This window comes from Dromiciops gliroides, chromosome 2 (genome assembly GCF_019393635.1).
Source record: "Dromiciops gliroides isolate mDroGli1 chromosome 2, mDroGli1.pri, whole genome shotgun sequence".
Taxonomy (NCBI): Eukaryota; Metazoa; Chordata; class Mammalia; order Microbiotheria; family Microbiotheriidae; genus Dromiciops; species Dromiciops gliroides.
The window spans coordinates 180,373,687-180,381,786 of record NC_057862.1 but is presented as its reverse complement, the minus strand read 5'-3'; the positions used below and the strand labels follow the sequence as shown (position 1 = coordinate 180,381,786).

The window sequence follows — 8,100 nt, the reverse complement described above, 5'->3', positions numbered from 1 at the left end:
CCGTATTTATTTAACTTATATGCAAAGTACATTATGTGAAATGCCACAATGGATGAATCAAAATGTAATTAAGCTAGTTCTCTGGACTGCTCCCGCTGCGGGTCCTAGTAGCCCAGCGGCGGGAGGAGGAGCGTCGAGGCCCAGCAGCCCTGCTTGAGAAGAAGCGGCAGCGGCCTTTTCCCTCCGACCCCAGACCCTAGTCGCTCCCACCGGTGCTCGCCCGTGTGTGGGGAGAGGGAGCTGATCCATACTCGCAGCCAAGATGCCCAAGAGGAAGGTATACTCTGCAGAAGGGGAAGTAAAAGAGGAGCCCAAGAGGAGATCTGCCAGATTGTCAGCTAAACCAGTCCTTACAAAGGTTGAACCCAAGTCCAAAAAGACAGCAGGGAAGGATAAATCTGAGGACAAAAAAGTTCACACAAAAGAGAAAAAAAGGAGCAAAAGGAAAACAAACTGAAGCTACTAACCAAGAAGAAAATAAAGATGAATTGCCTGCAGAAAATGGAGAAACTAAAAATGAAGAGGTTCCAGTCTCTGATTCAGCAGGAGAAAAAGAAACCAAATCTGAATAACATCTTATACCAAGTCTTTTAACAATTGTCCCTGTTACCTCCCTTCTTGTACAATTCAGAGGAATATTTTTATCAACTATTTTGTAAATGCCAGTTTTTTAGTAGCTCTAGAAACACAATTTTTAAGGAGGCAATCCCACCTCATCACATTAATTTTTTAAAACATTTAGATAAGTGTGAGCCGATCTAAAGTGGCTTTATTTAGAGTCCTATTTAAAGAGGTAAAATTGTGTGCTGGTTGTCAGTTGGTTTTTGTTTGTTTGTTTTAATACAACCAGAAATTAATAGAATGTTGGTAAGGAAGATGTTGCATTCTTGTGCATAGGATGAACATTCCATAGACAGTTTTTACGTTATATTAAATGAAGCATAAATAACAATTTGGAGTTGTGACCATGAATTTTAAAGTTCTTATTTTAATTAATCTGTATCCATCTTGTCTTTCAGTTTCCTAAATAAATTGTTTCCTAAATAAAATTGCCCCCTGATGTTGGATCTCCCTTTCAAAATTGTGTGCTATGTGTGACATTGTCATCTTTGGTAGTGGTGGTACAATTTTTTCCAGTAATTTTGTTAATGTGCTGTAAAAGACTGGAAAATGTGTATAATGAGTATTATTTTCTCAGATATAGAATTAGTATAATTTTGCTTTGTAAAAGACATAATACCTTATCCATATTCAGGATGCTGGTATTTGATAACCTCTTTTTAGGGAGAGTTGCCTCCAAATTTAAAATAAGAAAGTCACTGGAATAACAGTTTAGAAAAAATTACAACTACATAATTTTTAGACTTTTCTAGCATTTTTTAAATGTACAATTTATTCATAGTGTCTATGTACTGATGACCAAACAAACTAATAAAATCTTGATTATAAAAGAAAAAAATGTAATTAAGGTTGCTGGAAGAAATTTCAACAATCTCAGATATGTAGATGATACCACAATGAAGTCAGAAAGTGAAGAGGAATTGAGAAACCTTTAGATAAGGGTAAAAGAGAAGATTATAAACTCTCTCTTGGAGCTTAATATCAAAAAACTAAGACCTTGGCAACTGGCTCCAACACTTCCTAATTAATAGAGGGGGGAGAAAAGGAAGTAGCCCAGATTTTTTTTTTATTTGGGGGCTCAAAGATCAAGGCAGATGGCTACTGCAGCCATAAAATTAAAAGATGCTTACTCCTTGGGAGGAAAGGTATGACAAATATGTACAGCATACTAAAAAGCAGAGATATCACCTTGCTGACAAAGGTCCATATAGTCAAAGCTATGGTTTTTTTTTTCCAGGTTCTCTGGAATAGGAGTAGCAAATAATCTTCCAAATAATACATAATCTTTCTAGAATAAACCAACATTATAAAAAAGTTGGCCCAAATCATCATTTTGATTCTACCTCTGGGTGCTGTTTAATTGGGTAAGTGAAGGAAACCATAAAGAAATCTCTTATTTTTGTCAATTTCTATTTTTATCCCAAGCTTCAATTCCCTCGAATGTTTTTAAAAGCATTGGATTAGCAATTATTTGTATTTTAACTGTATTAAAATATGATAATATCTGAAACTATTAACATTATATATTTTTTTAAATAACACAAAGCATTGACATTGAAGTTTTTATTTTATTTCATAAAATTGGAATTCCAAGGCTAGAGTCCATATACTAGCAATAGGAAAATCAGACTGGTTGATACATTTAAACAGAGAAACCCTGAAAGAAACATAGAGTCATAAAGGACAAATATGGAGAACTTCAAAGACAGAAAATTGGGACATAAAAACAGGAAAGGAAATTTACATACACATTCACCCATACAACTACAATCATCACAAAGAATCAATAAATAGAAGATTGTGGATGAGCAGCCCTGAAAAGGGTTCAGCAAGCCCTTACAGCAGAGTTGTAGTCCTGCTTGACCACCTTCACCAGATCTCACCTCTGGCTCCAAAAAGCTGTAGCACGTAGATGGCTTAAACGAGGTTGAAGGTAACCAACACATCTCTAGCCCATTAGTAAGTAAGGGGATGTCTACCCTAAGCATGTGAAGACTTGCTCTGGTAGAATGGGCAGGTGAGAACAATTTGTTCCAATGGCTATGAAGGCAGCTGAAGCAGGCACTGGAGAGTACTTACAGCTTGGTCAGCCTCCAAAGACTCCAAAGTCATCTACCACATCCTGGGCCACCACCAGTCATCCTGACTTTTGTCTTGCCATTGGATGTTGATGATTCTGAAAGAGAGAGTGACACTGACACTTTTGTGCAACTCTGCCTCACTTAAATTCAATTGACCCAAGAGTCAAGGCATCACCCAGTGATGTCATTGGTCCTCTTCAAAATGAAACACAAACAACAACAAATAGAAGATCCCTCTGTGGACTCATGAACTATAAAAATCATGCACTAAGTTGATGTTTTTCAAAATACTTTACATATGTGATTCCATTTTATTCACACAATTCCCAAGAAGCGTAGAGAGCTGAGTGAATTCCCATACTGTTAATCATCATGTGATCATAAAATTAGCCCTAAAAATGTGCTCAGAGACCAAGTCCAATCTCTTCTTTTTTTTTCAGGATGGTGAGGGTTAAGTGATTTGCCCAGGGTCACACAGCTTGTAAGTGTCAAGTGTCTGAGGACAGATTCAAATGCAGGCCCTCCTGAATGTAGGGGCCGGTGTTTTATCCACTGCACCACCTACCTGCCCCAAGTCCAATCTCTTCTATGCCTTTCTGTGACCCAAGTGAGGAAACAGAGAAGGAATTTAACTGGATTGCCCAGTGTCTGACAATAACTTAAGTGAGACTTGAAAACCAGTCCTCCTGACTGCAAGTCCAGGGCCCTATCCATTATACCTCTCACAAAGGAGCCACAGAAAAAAGGAGCTATATGATTAATTGAAGAGCCCAGTCAACACCATGAAGACAGTTATTCCCTCTACATCAAAACATTAGATTGCAGTGCCCCCATGATATGGAAATTACAAATAAATTTTTTTGGCCCTCCCCTCATACCAGAGAAAATATTATATAATACTATGCATATATTCTATGCATTTCTGAATTTCTAAACTTTTTCTGTGTCATCTGCAGGCCTTTGTGTGGTCTGTGGCTTCCATAAAACTCCCCAGAAAATTCCATTTAATTTCTCATGTCAACTAAAAATATATCAAGACCACAATAGGAAAAGTTGCAATGTGGAAGAGATAACTGTATAGGAAGCTTTGGAAATCAAAGTAATCCCAAAAGTAAGCAGAGTTGGGAATGTTAATTGTCTTGAAGTGTGCTTAATATTCCCTCAAATAAAATCCTAATCCAAATGTTGCAATATGTTAGATTCTAGAATTTGAGTCTTATTCTTTTGGATTCTTATCCTAAAAATTTTCTTTAAAAAATGTAAGTATTTGGGGGGCAGCTAGGTGGCGCAGTGGATAAAGCACTGGCCTTGGATTCAGGAGGACCTGAGTTCAAATCCACCCTCAGACACTTGACACTTACTAGCTGTGTGACCCTGGGCAAGTCACTTGATCCTCATTGCCCCCCCCCAAAAAAAAGTAAATATTTCTAGAGAGGTTACCATAATACCATAATTCACACTTAGACACTGGTGGTGGGAATCAGGGAGCATAATATGGTGGAAAGATCTCCAGAGTTCAGAAGATCTGGGTTTGAGATTAAGCTCTGATACTTAGGTAAGTCATCTTATCTCTCTAATCTTGGTTTCTTCATCCATAAGAAGAAGGTATTGATTTAAATGGTCTCTAATGTGCCTTGCGTGATCTCATAAAAAAAATAAATGCTTTCATATAGCAATGTGATTTTAAAATATTATTTCATTTTATCCTGACAGCAAACATAGGAGGTAGGTGTTATTCTCCCCATTTTACAAATAAGAAAACTGGGGGCAGCTAGGGGGTGCAGTGGATAAAGCACTGGCCTTGGATTCAGGAGGACCTGAGTTCAAATCCAGCCTCAGACACTTGACACTAGCTGTGTGACCATGGGCAAGTCACTTAACCCTCATTGTCCCGCCAAAAAAAAAAAAAGAGAGAGAGAGTGCTGTGTTGTGTCTTGTTAAAGATACAAAGTATAGTTATAATACAGTGCCAACTCCTATGGAATTTAGAGACTAATGGAGCATATACACAAATAAAAAAGAGTTTAAAGATTTCTCTAAAGTCATTTGACCTAATCCAAGCCTGAATAGAAATCTGTTCAACAAAGAATAATTTAGCCTTCACTTTAATATCTTAGATTATTAAGAATTTATTACCTCCAGTGGCAATCCATTCCATTTTTTATCCATTTTATCCACCATTTATTGTCTAATTTTAATAAGTTTTGTCTTAGTACCATATATGAAGATTGCTGAAGGTGGAAGAAAAATATTTAAGTAAGGAAAATTCATCAAATCAGCTTGAGAAGAAACTTTTTGGTAATTACCAAAAGGAAAGTGGCTAGCTGGGAAGTGGTTTCACCCTTTGCAGATTATTCCTAAAAGGATGAAGTAATCAGGGCCTATAATCCAGAGTTATGAGTTGCTCTGGTCACATGGATTTCCCCACTCATAGACCACCCTGCTAGTTTTCTACTGGTATATGCCCACCCTCTGCCATGGACATTACACGCTTTGGTGGGAAAGTGTGATCAAAGTTTATGGTAGGTTAAAATGTTTTGATTATCTCTGTGTTTTTTCCTCCTGTTCAGTAACTGTGTTTTATTATTCCTGTTTGCCTTCTGTTGAATAATTTTTATAATCATTATTAATCTTACCTAATTTCATGAATGTTTTATATTTTTAATTTTTTTAATTTTTTTTTTTTAGTGAGGCAATTGGGGTTAAGTGACTTGCCCAGGGTCACACAGCTAGTAAGTGTTAAGTGTCTGAGGCCGGATTTGAACTCAGGTACTCCTGACTCCAGGGCCGGTGCTCTATCCACTGTGCCACTTAGCCGCCCCTTTTTTTTAATTAAAAAAAAAATTTTTTTCGGGGCAATGAGGGTTAAGTGACTTGCCCAGGGTCACACAGCTAATAAGTGTCAAGTGTCTGAGGCTGGTGTTGAACTCAGGTCCTCCTGAATCCAGGGCGGGTGCTTTATCCACGACGCTACCTAGCTGCCCCAAACATAAGGTTCTTTTGGGGGGGGGGTCAATGAGGGTTAAGTGATTTGCCCAGGGTCACACAGCTAGTAAGTGTCAAGTGTCTGAGGCTGGATTTGAACTCAGGTCCTCCTAAATCCAAAGCCAGTGCTTTATCCATTGTGCCACCTAGCTGCCCCATGTTTTATATTTTTAAACTATTGATATTTTGGTTATTGATTTTGTGTAAATATAAACACAATGGTGGGTACTCAGGAATTACATTCATGGGTAAAAGGGGTGTATCACACAGGAACACACACACACACACACACACACACACACACACACACACTTGCACTAGAATTACTCCTAGGACCCTGAGGGAAAGTTTATGAATTGTAGCTGTGTGGTTGTGAGCATTGCTGGTCCCTCTCTAGGAAAAACCCCAGACCTCATGGTGTGAGGGCAAGTAGGGTGTATGAGCTAACCTGGAGAGCAAGAAGAATGTGACATCATCTCCATATGTAGGTGCTGCATCAGACACCACACTCATGAATAATACTTCCCATGAAAGAGCACAATTCCACATTCAGGCTACACATATATGAAGCAAAAATTTCCCACTCCATTAATCACTACTATCTCTGTATTCCTTGCTTAAATAAAACAGGTATGATTTCTACCAGAAGGAAAGAGTCAGAGAGAGCATTCAAGGTATAAGTAATAGATAAAACAAAGTGATGGAATCAGGGGAAAAAAAAGATCTATATTGGCAATGTTGGATAGTCCAATGTGATTGGATTATATTTTAAGTTTTTACAAAATATGGAAAAGTAGAGTAACATTGGATTGTGAGGCACTTTGAAAAAATCCATTATGTCTGACTTTTACTTAACAGTGAATGTGGAACCACTAAATCACTTTAAACAGAGAAGTGACATTAATATAGCTAAGGTATGAATGAAGATAGCAAGCTTCAGTGTTATTGAACACAGTTTGGAGGAGAAAGAGCAAGGACATGGAAACCATATATTTTTCAGACCCCCCCCCCCAAAATCATGAAGAATGTCTACTGAAGTATACAAAAGTTGTGATTTTCATCAATGGGAGAAGCAGCTACAATGTGGAAATCACAGCTATTTGAAGTATTTTGGGTCTAAATAAGTATTCACATCTTTGCATTTTATTTAGTTTACTGACCCATAAAAAATCAAAATGAAATAGAGTGGTAGGTGATAGCTTGGTGAAATGACAAGGCTTACACTGGAATATTCATCAACATTGGTAATGTTCCTAATGAAACCTCCATTAACTTTATGAACTGTGAAATCCTCATGTTCTCAAATCATTGAGGGAGCTATTAACAATAAAGTGTTCCGGGACAGCTAGGTGACACAGTGGATAGAGCACCGGCCCTGGAGTCAGGAAAGAGTACCTGAGTTCAAACCCGGCCTCAGACACTCAACACTTACTAGCTGTGTGACCCTGGGCAAGTCACTTAACCCCAATTGCCTCACTTAAAAAAAAAAAAAAAAAAAGAACAATAAAGTGTTCCAGGGCAGCTAGATGGCACAGTGCATAGAGAACCGGCCCTGGATTCAGGAGGACCTGAGTTCAAATCCAACCTGAGACACTTAACACTTACTAGCTGTGTGACCCTGGGCAAGTCACTTAACTGTCATTGCCCCCGCAAAAAACACCCCCCCCAAAAAATTAAGTGTTCCTCAGGATAAATTATGCTAATGTAGAAGATGAGATATAGGTGGTAAAGAGCTTGGACAAATGTTGTATTAGATACAACATTCATTGCTTCCTATTGTCAATGATTCACAATGTTTGAACTATGTCTTTGATTTCTCTCTGTTTAGTATCAAGTGATAATTTTTCACGATCTATGAAGTTTTCTTTAAAAATCTTCACATCAGGGGGTGGCTAGGTGGCGCAGTGGATAAAGCACCAGCCCTGGATTCAGGAGTTCCTGAGTTCAAATCCGGCCTCAGACACTTGACACTTACTGGCTGTGTGACCTTGGGCAAGTCACTTAACCCCCATTGCCCCGCAAAAAAAAAAAAAAATCCTCACATCATCTCTATAAGTAAGGAGACAAAAATTATGTCAGAACCATTAGAGCCAGAAAGGGATAACACCATTTAACTGGTCATCAGGAAACTTGGTACTGTCTCCATTATTAACTAGCTATATGACCTAATTTGGTAATTCATTTAATTTCCATGAGCTTCAATATTTTTCAGTTATAAAATAAGGTAGTTGTACTTTATAATTTTGAGTTCTAACATAGCAAAAGAGGTAGTTATTAGTAAGGGAATACTTCTCAATTATAATCTTCTCCAAAACCCACTACTTCAAGTAGGATAGTTTCAATGTTTTATTCTCCTGTAGTCATGATATTGTCTTCTTTGTCTATAAGAGGACTGTCTGTCACTGTATGGAGA

General features: G+C 37.9%; 1 pseudogene; it reads left to right on the top strand.

Moving 5' to 3' along the window:
- Positions 1-262: 262 nt before the first annotated feature.
- LOC122742967 lies at positions 263-694 on the top strand (annotated as a pseudogene).
- Positions 695-8,100: the final 7,406 nt, after the last annotated feature.